The 10,000-nt window shown below is 31.4% G+C and overlaps 5 non-coding genes across 5 annotated transcripts in view; all 5 read right to left on the bottom strand.

The window, feature by feature from the left end:
* The window catches only part of LOC145847336 (large subunit ribosomal RNA), a 3,624-nt gene extending 3,422 nt beyond the window's left edge, over positions 1–202 (bottom strand). The window contains exon 1 of the ribosomal RNA XR_014371232.1: positions 1–202. This exon is cut by the window's left edge and continues 3,422 nt beyond it. This is a non-coding gene — a ribosomal RNA (large subunit ribosomal RNA).
* Positions 203–423: 221 nt separating this feature from the next.
* On the bottom strand, positions 424–576 carry LOC145847321 (5.8S ribosomal RNA). Its single transcript, XR_014371218.1, has one exon. It is a non-coding gene; the product is annotated as a 5.8S ribosomal RNA (ribosomal RNA).
* A 181-nt stretch (positions 577–757) lies between these two features.
* On the bottom strand, positions 758–2,565 carry LOC145847330 (small subunit ribosomal RNA). Its single transcript, XR_014371226.1, has one exon. It is a non-coding gene; the product is annotated as a small subunit ribosomal RNA (ribosomal RNA).
* Positions 2,566–6,399: 3,834 nt separating this feature from the next.
* LOC145847319 (5S ribosomal RNA) lies at positions 6,400–6,518 on the bottom strand. Its single transcript, XR_014371216.1, has one exon. It is a non-coding gene; the product is annotated as a 5S ribosomal RNA (ribosomal RNA).
* A 2,855-nt stretch (positions 6,519–9,373) lies between these two features.
* On the bottom strand, positions 9,374–9,492 carry LOC145847337 (5S ribosomal RNA). Its single transcript, XR_014371233.1, has one exon. It is a non-coding gene; the product is annotated as a 5S ribosomal RNA (ribosomal RNA).
* Between the last annotated feature and the right edge of the window lie 508 nt (positions 9,493–10,000).

The raw sequence follows: 10,000 nt of genomic DNA, 5'->3' as shown, positions 1-10,000 counted from the left end.
ATCAGAAGACGTGGGCAGTCGTTGGTTCGCCGCATGCTGAATTCCATACGCTACATTTCCTCGCCCTCCAAAAAGGCTCGGATTTAGCGCTGGGCTTATCCCGCTTCACTCGGCCGTTACTAGGGGAATCCTTGTTAGTTTCTTTTCCTCCGCTTAGTGATATGCTTAAGTTCAGCGGGTCGTCCCGCCCGATCTCAGGTCAAAAGTGATGTACTACAAAAGTACATGCGCTTTTGTACGTCGCCTTTTGAAGTCACTTAACTTATTCTCGAGCACCTACCGTCGTTGCTACCTCACCCGAGGCCAGCAGGCTGCTCACGCTTCAGCTGTGAAATCGCCAGACCAGCTGTCTTGACGACACGCTCCTTAATTAAGAAACGAGTCGCAGGCACTTTCAAACTAATGAAAGGATCGGTGTGTTAAAGACCCTGAGACGGACGTGGCCCCAGGATTACCCGAGGCCGCAATACGCGTTCAGAATATCGATGCTCAATGTGTCCTGCAATTCACATTACTTCTCGGAGCTAGCTCCGTCCTTCATCGACGCTCGAGCCGAGTGATCCACCGCTAAGAGATCTCTCGTGTTAATCAATCTCAATGCAACCAAAAAATCGTGTTCAAAAAGAAGCGGCCGCGCCAGCACTTGCGTGCTGAATTATTACTCCCGCTGTCAGAAAGCAACGCGACCGAACTTATACAGTTACAGGCTCGGTCCCTTCGAAGAAGAGACGTCGCTTGAAATCAAATTTCGATTCGTTAATGATCCTTCCGCAGGTTCACCTACGGAAACCTTGTTACGACTTTTACTTCCTCTAAATGATCAAGTTCGATCGTCTTTTCGAACACCGGCGAGTGCGTTGCCGCACGTACCAGGCTCAATCGGAGGACCTCACTAAACCATTCAATCGGTAGTAGCGACGGGCGGTGTGTACAAAGGGCAGGGACGTAATCAACGCAAGCTAATGACTCGCGCTTACTGGGAATTCCTCGTTCAAGGGAAACAATTGCAAGTCCCTATCCCTAGCACGACCGGGGTTCAACGGATTACCCGGACCTTTCGGCCTAGGGAACACACGATGATCCGGTCAGTGTAGCGCGCGTGCGGCCCCGAACATCTAAGGGCATCACAGACCTGTTATTGCTCAATCTCGTGTGGCTAAACGCCACTAGTCCCTCTAAGAAGTTGTCTCCGACCCAATGGGTCGAGCAGCTATTTAGCAAGTAAGAGTCTCGTTCGTTATCGGAATTAACCAGACAAATCGCTCCACCAACTAAGAACGGCCATGCACCACCACCCACAGAATCAAGAAAGAGCTCTCAATCTGTCAATCCTCGCTGTGTCCGGGCCGGGTGAGATTTCCCGTGTTGAGTCAAATTAAGCCGCAGGCTCCACTCCTGGTGGTGCCCTTCCGTCAATTCCTTTAAGTTTCAGCTTTGCAACCAAACTTCCCCCGGAACCCAAAGACTTTGGTTTCCCGGAAGCTGCCGGACAGTTCTTAAGTTCGACACTGCCCGATCGCTAGTCGGCATCGTTTAAGGTCAGAACTAGGACGGTATCTGATCGTCTTCGAACCTCTGACTTTCGCTCTTGATTAAAGAAAACATTCTTGGCAAATGCTTTCGCAGTCGTTCGTCTTGCGCCGATCCAAGAATTTCACCTCTAACGGCACAGTACGGATGCCCCCGTCCGTTCCTATTAATCATTACCTCGTGCTCCGAAAACCAACAAAATAGAACCGAGGTCCTATTCCATTATTCCATGCAACATTATACAAGCGTAAAGCCTGCTTTGAACACTCTAATTTTTTCAAGGTAAACTTGCCGGACCACCGCAACACTCAGTTAAGAGCACCGCGAAGGCACCGACCAACAAGAACAACAAGGCCAGTGCTAGCCTTTCGACCGACCAACCTCGCCGTCCCTATATCCAACTACGAGCTTTTCAACCGCAACAACTTAAATATACACTTTTGGAGCTGGAATTACCGCGGCTGCTGGCACCAGACTTGCCCTCCAATGGATACTCGTTAAAAAGTTTAAAGTGTACTCATTCCAATTGCAGGACCTCGTACGAGGTCTGCATTGTTATTTTTCGTCACTACCTCCCCGAGCCGGGAATGGGTAATTTGCGCGCCTGCTGCCTTCCTTGGATGTGGTAGCCGTTTCTCAGGCTCCCTCTCCGGAATCGAACCCTGATTCTCCGTCACCCGTTACAACCTCGGTAGGCCGATACCGTACCGACGATAGTTGATAGGGCAGTTGCTTTAATGAGATGTCGCCAGCACTAGGCCGTGCGATCCGCAAGCTTATCCAGAGTCACCATTGTAACGACCCGAAAGCCGGTTAGTTTTGGTCTGATAAATGCGCGCCTCACGTCAGTTCGGCGCTTTACGCATGTATTAGCTCTAGAATTGCCACAGTTATCCATGTAAAAGCGTACAATCAAATGAACCATAACTGATTTAATGAGCCATTCGCAGTTTCACTGTACGTGAGCTCGTACTTACACTTGCATGGCTTAATCTTTGAGACAAGCATATGACTACTGGCAGGATCAACCAGATAACTATCCGAGGGCGTTTAAACCCGTTGCTCGACTGAGCGTTTTTACTGTATAAATACAGACCTTTTCTATCACTCGGCTTAAAAGCCTTGCGAACGTTACTGAAAGTCGGCGCCGGCCTTTTGCTGTTTAAAGCGCCAGCCCGCGTCGACTGCAGCATGCAGCTATACAACTGACTGTTCTTTCTCCCGACCAACCGTTTGCCTTCTGCCGGTTAACTCGTCAGCAGCAACACGCCATCTGTCTGCTGCAGTTACCCGCCTCGAGCCGTGCCTGCCTGCGTCGGCTACTCGTCTCGACGACTTCGCAAAGCTATAAGCCTACCGCCGCTGGACGCTTGTAGTTTTTCATACGCTGCTCCAATGCGTTTACATAGCACGTTCGCCGCCGCTGCAATAGCCGCGCCTCGGGTGCTAAACAGTAATGCTTTAAGCCCGCTTTCTCGTCAAGTCGACCGAACGCACAAACACGTCTCTCTCACTAGTGTAAAGTAATGCATACGTGTATGATGCTCAAATGTTGCTGTTGAACTTTTTTTGCCGATTTTTTCAATTTCTTTGTTTCTTTTCGATTATTTTAATGTTTTAAGCTTATTTATGCTACGTTTAAATGTTTTAATACTTTTTTATACTTTATTTAATATGTTTAAAAGAAATAAATAAAAAAAAATATGTATAAACTACTTTTTTTAATGTTTTAAATATATATATATTTATTATAAATAAACTTTATTTGTATTATTTTTTATTTAAGCGTACTTTTTAAATCTTTATATTTGTTTTATCGTTTTAAGCACATTGCGATAAATATAATAAACAAAAAATTGAATAAAAATAATAATAATAAAAAAAAAAAAAAAAAAAACATAAGCTTATTTTATATTTTTATTTTATTTTTATTTAAACTTACTTTTCAAACCTTAATACTCGTTTTATTTTTTTAAGCAGATTGCGATAAATATAATAAACAAACAATTAAATGAAAATAAAATAAAAAAATCAAACATAAGCTTATTTTATATGTTACATTTTATCTTTATTTAAACTTACTTTTTAAACCTTTATAGTTGTTTTATTTTTTAAGCACATCGCGATAGATATAATAAACAAACAATGAAATAAAAATAATAATAATAATAATAATAATAATAATAAAAAATCATAAGCTTATTTTGTATGTTTCATTTTATTTTATTTAAAACTTACAATTTAAACCTTTGTATTTGTTCTATTCTTTTAAGCACATCGCGATAAATATAATAAGCAAACAATTTAATAAAAGTAAAATAAAAAAATCAAACATAAGCTTATTTTATATGTTTCATTTTATCTTTATTTAAACTTACTTTTTAAACCTTTATAGTTGTTTTATTTTTTAAGCACATCGCGATAGATATAATAAACAAACAATGAAATAAAAATAATAATAATAATAATAATAATAATAAAAAATCATAAGCTTATTTTGTATGTTTCATTTTATTTTTATTTAAACTTACTTTTTTAACCTTTATAGTTGTTTTATTTTTTAAGCACATGGCGATAGATATAATAAACAAACAATAAAATAAAAATAATAATAATAATAATAATAATAATAAAAAATCATAAGCTTATTTTGTATGTTTCATTTTATTTTTATTTAAACTTACTTTTTTAACCTTTATAGTTGTTTTATTTTTTAAGCACATGGCGATAAATATAATAAGCAAACAATTAAATAAAAATAATAACAAATAAATAAAACAATACGGCTAAACTATAAAAAGAAAACTAAATAACTGATAAATACTTGTAAAACATTATTTGAAAAATGTATTTTGAAACACAACACGATTGATTTATAAATAATAATATATTTTTAATTTGTGTAGTTCATTTAAAGTAGTCTCCCTTTTTGCTTCTGGTTTTATTAGAGTTATATATAACAATAAATGGTGTAGTTTATTTAAAGTAGTCTCCCTTTTTGCTTCTGGTTTAATTAAAATTATATAACACATACTATAGTAAGTTAAATAAACTATAGTAACTTTATAAAACTACTTTACAAAATACATTTGTATAATTTAATAACTTTAAAATAACTATCAAGAATAAAATAGAATAGCTTTAAGTTTAGTATACAATTGGTATGTAAATTGTGTAGTTTATTGAAAGTAGTCTCCTTATTTGCTTCTGGTTTTACTTGAGTTACATAACGTTAAATAAACATACTTAATAAACGTAACCATCAATACTGTCATTTTAATAAAACTAAGTACAAATACATTGAATTAACATAGAACTTTAAAAAGCCTTCGCTAGTATCTGTTGGTAACAGTAAATAACCTATTATGACTCACAATACAGGAGTGCGAAATTTATTTTTCATTTGATTTTTCAGGTATTTATTTATTTGTGGAAATAAACTTTTTTATTACATTAGAAACTAATTGAATTTTTCCTATAACTATACCTATTATTATATTTAGTATGCTTAAAAGTAATAAAATGACACGTCGCGATTATATAATAAACAAACAATCAAACAAACAAAGAAAAAAAAAAAAAAAAAAACTATTTTTTTAAACTTATATTTCAACTATATGTCTTATTTTATTTTCATTTAAACTTACTTTAAACCTCTGTATTTGTTATATATATATTTCAACACAATACGATTAAACTATAAGACAAACAACAAAATAAAATAATCACATTAATAAATACACTAAGCAAATAGCTAGAATAAATATAAATAGTTCAATATATACAATATATTTCTTCCATTTTTAAGTTACTTGTTAAACATATTTATTTAAAAATGTTTCTTTAGAATATAAAACTAACAGTTCTACAAATAAAGAAATTAAAAAGCCAATACACATAACACTAACTTTTCATAAATTAGATATGCAAATATGAACAAAATAGTAACTAAATTCTAAAGCTTTTGTAAACTGTGAACTTATAAACTTATAATAATAATTGCATATTCACCATTCACAATAGCTTTTTATTTAGTACACAACTGGTCTGTAAATTGTGTAGTTTATTGAAAGTATAATCCCGTTTTGCTTCTGGTTTAAATAAAGTTATACAACACATACTAAAGTAAATTAAATAAAGTAATTCACTACTATCGTATTAAATAAAACCAATTTACAAAATACATTAATTTAAATTAAAGTGAACTTTGAACTTATAATAATAATTGCATATTCACTATTCAGAATTTCTTTAAATTTAGTACACAACTGGTCTGTAAATTGTGTTGGTTCTATTCAAGTACTCTCCTTGTTTGTTTTGTTTTAGTTGTATTTATTTTTAGATACTAGCACATTCAATACACATAATAAAGTAAACCAAATAAACTCTATTAATTTAAACTAAGTACAAATACATTAAGTTAATACAAAACTTTAAAAAGCTTTTGCTAGTATCTGTTGGTAACAGTAAATAACTTATTATGACTCACAATACAAAAGTGCAAAATTTATTTTCGTTTGATTTTTCAAGTAGCCACGCTTTTATTTGTTTTTGGACAAAAAGACTTTAAAGTTTTAGTATAAAAGACTAGTTGTATTAATTTTAACTCAGAAAATTGTACTCTACAAGATGGTGCCATTATTTTTTCGATATCTCAAACTGGTCAAACCACTTTTTTAGCGCTCTAATTGGTTTAAACAGCAAATAAGCAAACAGCAAATAACGTTATCTGATTGGCTAAGGTTTTTGTTTGCTAATAACTAGAATTTTCTTTTCTTTTAAGCGTTAAAGAAATGTAAATAAACGAGTAATAAGTATAAATAGGTCAGAAAGAAAAATAGTACAAAAAAGATGAATTCAAAAAGCAAAGGCCTACGGCACGTGGTATTCCCAAGCGGTCACCCATCTAAGTACTAACCACGCCCGACACTGCTTAACTTCCCAGATCGGACGAGATGGGGTGTACTCAGTGTGGTATGGTCGTAGGCGTTTGAAGGCGTTTACAAGCCTTTATAAACCCTTCGGTTTATTTAAAAAACCTATTTGCACTTGATTTACAATCAATTTGATATTTTAAAATTATTCCTTATAAAATTTTAACCTGAATTAACTTTTTTTTTGTTTTTTTAATCAACAGTTACTCCCAAACTGTACTAAAACTGTATTGTAACTGTACAAAAGTGTTTGTTTAAATAATTGTTATCTATAAATTACCTAAGACCAGGAAAAGTAGAAGTAAAGTTTATTGAATTATTAAATAAATAAAATAAAATCGTAAAATAAAATAATACAATATGTTTACAATTTGTCATTGATCTATCCATTTATGTTATTGCATTACAAATACAAACATTGCATACATTCAAGAGTATTATTCATCAATCTTTTCAATATAATAAGTTTTAAATTTATATTTATTTTTAAATAATTCCTGACATTTTAGATTACCTGAGATTTTTTTTTAATTAAATTAATTTTAGTAATTAAATACTTGACGTTCTATTTTGTTTAATTTGATAACTCAACCATGTTTATTTTTTTTACTAATTTAAAAGAACTATTAAACTAAAAGACATTACATACAGCTTCTAAAAGTTTTAAACACCTTAAAAAATATTATTATTTTAAAGATATATTAAAGAACTAAACAGATATTACTCCTAAAAAATCTTGTTAATAATATATAAAAAGTACTCAAAGTCAGACTCGGAAATATATATACTGTTGTATATCTTACTTGAAGTTCACTGTAATTGACACTGTATAACAAAATTATAAAAATCAACCTATTTATATAGCAAAATATTTCTTTATCTTTGTCGTGGCGCGGTGGGTCAGTGGTCTTATCAGCTGACTCATAAGCAGAAGGTTGTAAGATCGAATCCCGCTAGTCGTCACGAAACACCACTATCGTTCAATGTTCGGGCTTCAAATTCTTTGAGATTATACTGTACTATTTATCTATCTAACTAATCTATCTAACAAATGTTGTTCAATCTAGGTTGTGGGTACTTGGGTCGAGTAATGCCTTTGACTTACAATCTGTTGTGGATTGACAATATTCCTCTATCTATCATTAAACAAATCTATCTAATAAATGTTGTTCAATCTAGGTTGTGGGTACTTGGGTCGAGTAATGCCTTTGACCTACAATCTGTTGTTGATTGTCAACATTCCTCTATCTATCAATAATGATTATATTCAATAATAAATGTTGATTAATTCAGTTGTAAGAAAACCAGTGCGCTGGTTAGGTTGGGTAAGGCCTTCGACTTACAATCTTGGGGATTATCAACGTTCATCACAAGTACAGTAACGATCTCATTGAATTTCCAGTTGGAACATAGGATTGTAGTGGTGGCCTACTTTGTAGGTTTTTTGCCTAGTTTGTTTTTTGCCTAGTAGTGTTTGCCTAGTTTGACAAACTATAGTATATATATTGTATAACTTTACTTGTATTATTTTTTATTTAAATTACTACTTATTATTAAAGAATTAAATTTTTTTAGAAAAAAAAACTATGTATTTTAACTAATGCTTATATTATATGTTTTGTTTTATTTTTATTCAAACTTACTTTAAACCTCTGTATTTTTTATACAATACGATTAAACTATATAACAGAAAAATAATTAAATAATCAAACTATTGAATAAGCAGTTAATTAGTGTGTTTTTTTATGCTTCTTTCATTTTTAACTTACTTGTTAACCATATTTCTTTTATTAAAGTATAAAACTAACAGTTACTAAAATAAAATAATCATAAAGTCAATACACAAAACACTAACTTTTTATAATTTAAATATGCAAACATGAATATAGTTATGAATCTATTATTTATTCAAATAGAATTATTCAAAGCTTATAATTATAAAGCTTTTGTATAATGTTTCAATTACAGTGAACTTTAAGTAAGATAAGTTTTTTTTTTTGTAATAACTACAAAATTGGTATTTTAGTTTATTATTAGTAACTAAATACTTATATTTATTATATTTAAAAAAAAACATCTATACTAACTCTAATTTCAAAGCATATTAAATACAAATTTTACCAACTAAATATTTATTTTTATTTTAATTATTATAACTTTCAAACATAAGCTTGTATACCTTATATACCTATATACCTCATATAGTAGGCTTGACATAACATAACATTATTTAATTCTTTTTGTTTGAAATAAACTCATTTAGTTATTAGTAAATTACAACATAAATGTTTATAACAATATAACTAAGATTTAGCTTTTGAGTTAGTAAACTTTGATAGTTTTCTTTTAATAGTTTAATAATCTTTATTTAAGTTCAAGCAAAATTGCTATATATTTAATACACATACAAAAGTAAACTAAGTAAACGTAATTCAATAGTTTCTATTAAGTAAAAGTAATTACAAATACATTAAGTTAATACAAAACTTTAAAAAGCTTTTGCTAGTATCTGTTGGTAACAGTAAATAACTTATTATGACTCACAATACAAAAGTGCAAAATTTATTTTCGTTTGATTTTTCAAGTAGCCACGCTTTTATTTGTTTTTGGACAAAAAAACTTTTAAGTTTTAGTATAAAAGACTAATTGTATTAATTTTAACTCAGAAAATTGTACTCTACAAGATGGTGCCATTATTTTTTCGATATCTCAAACTGGTCAAACCACTTTTTTAGCGCTCTAATTGGTTTAAACAGCAAATAACGTTATCTGATTGGCTTACGTTTTTATTTGCTAATAACTAGAATTTACTTTTCTTTTAAGCGTTAAAGAAATGTAAATAAACGAGTAATAAGTATAAATAGGTCAGAAAGAAAAATAGTACAAAAAAGATGAATTCAAAAAGCAAAAGCCTACGGCACGTGGTATTCCCAAGCGGTCACCCATCTAAGTACTAACCACGCCCGACACTGCTTAACTTCCCAGATCGGACGAGATGGGGTGTGCTCAGTGTGGTATGGTCGTAGGCGTTTGAAAGCGTTTACAAGCCTTTATAAACCCTTCGGTTTGTTTAAAAAACCTATTTGCACTTGATTTACAATCAATTTGATATTTTAAAATTAATCCTTATAAAATTTTAACTTGATGTAAGTATTTTTTTTATTAAAACCTTTTTTTTTGGTGTTTTAATTACAATTACTCCCTGTAACTTTATTTAAGACTTTGTTTAAAAGATTGTTAACTATATTCTATATTAAATACTATGATTAGAAGTAAAGTTTATTAAGTGATTAAACTAAATAAAAAACAATGTTAAAATAAACATGTTGTGTTTAGTTTGTTTTACTATTTCTCATTGTTCTATTTATAGATGGTTTTGTTTTACTTCAAGAATATTTATAGTTAGTTTCTAAAGAATATCTCATACTACATCAGATTTTACGATTAACTTAATTTTAGGTAATAAAATATTTGACGTTTAATTTAATAACTCATCTATGTTTATGTTATAAAATAATAGTATCTAATACACATAC

Source organism: Thalia democratica, unplaced genomic scaffold (genome assembly GCF_965202585.1).
Source record: "Thalia democratica unplaced genomic scaffold, ktThaDemo2.hap1.1 HAP1_SCAFFOLD_886, whole genome shotgun sequence".
In the NCBI taxonomy this organism is placed as follows: Eukaryota; Metazoa; Chordata; class Thaliacea; order Salpida; family Salpidae; genus Thalia; species Thalia democratica.
The sequence above is the reverse complement of the archived record's forward strand: the minus strand, read 5'-3'. Positions and strand labels throughout refer to the sequence as shown.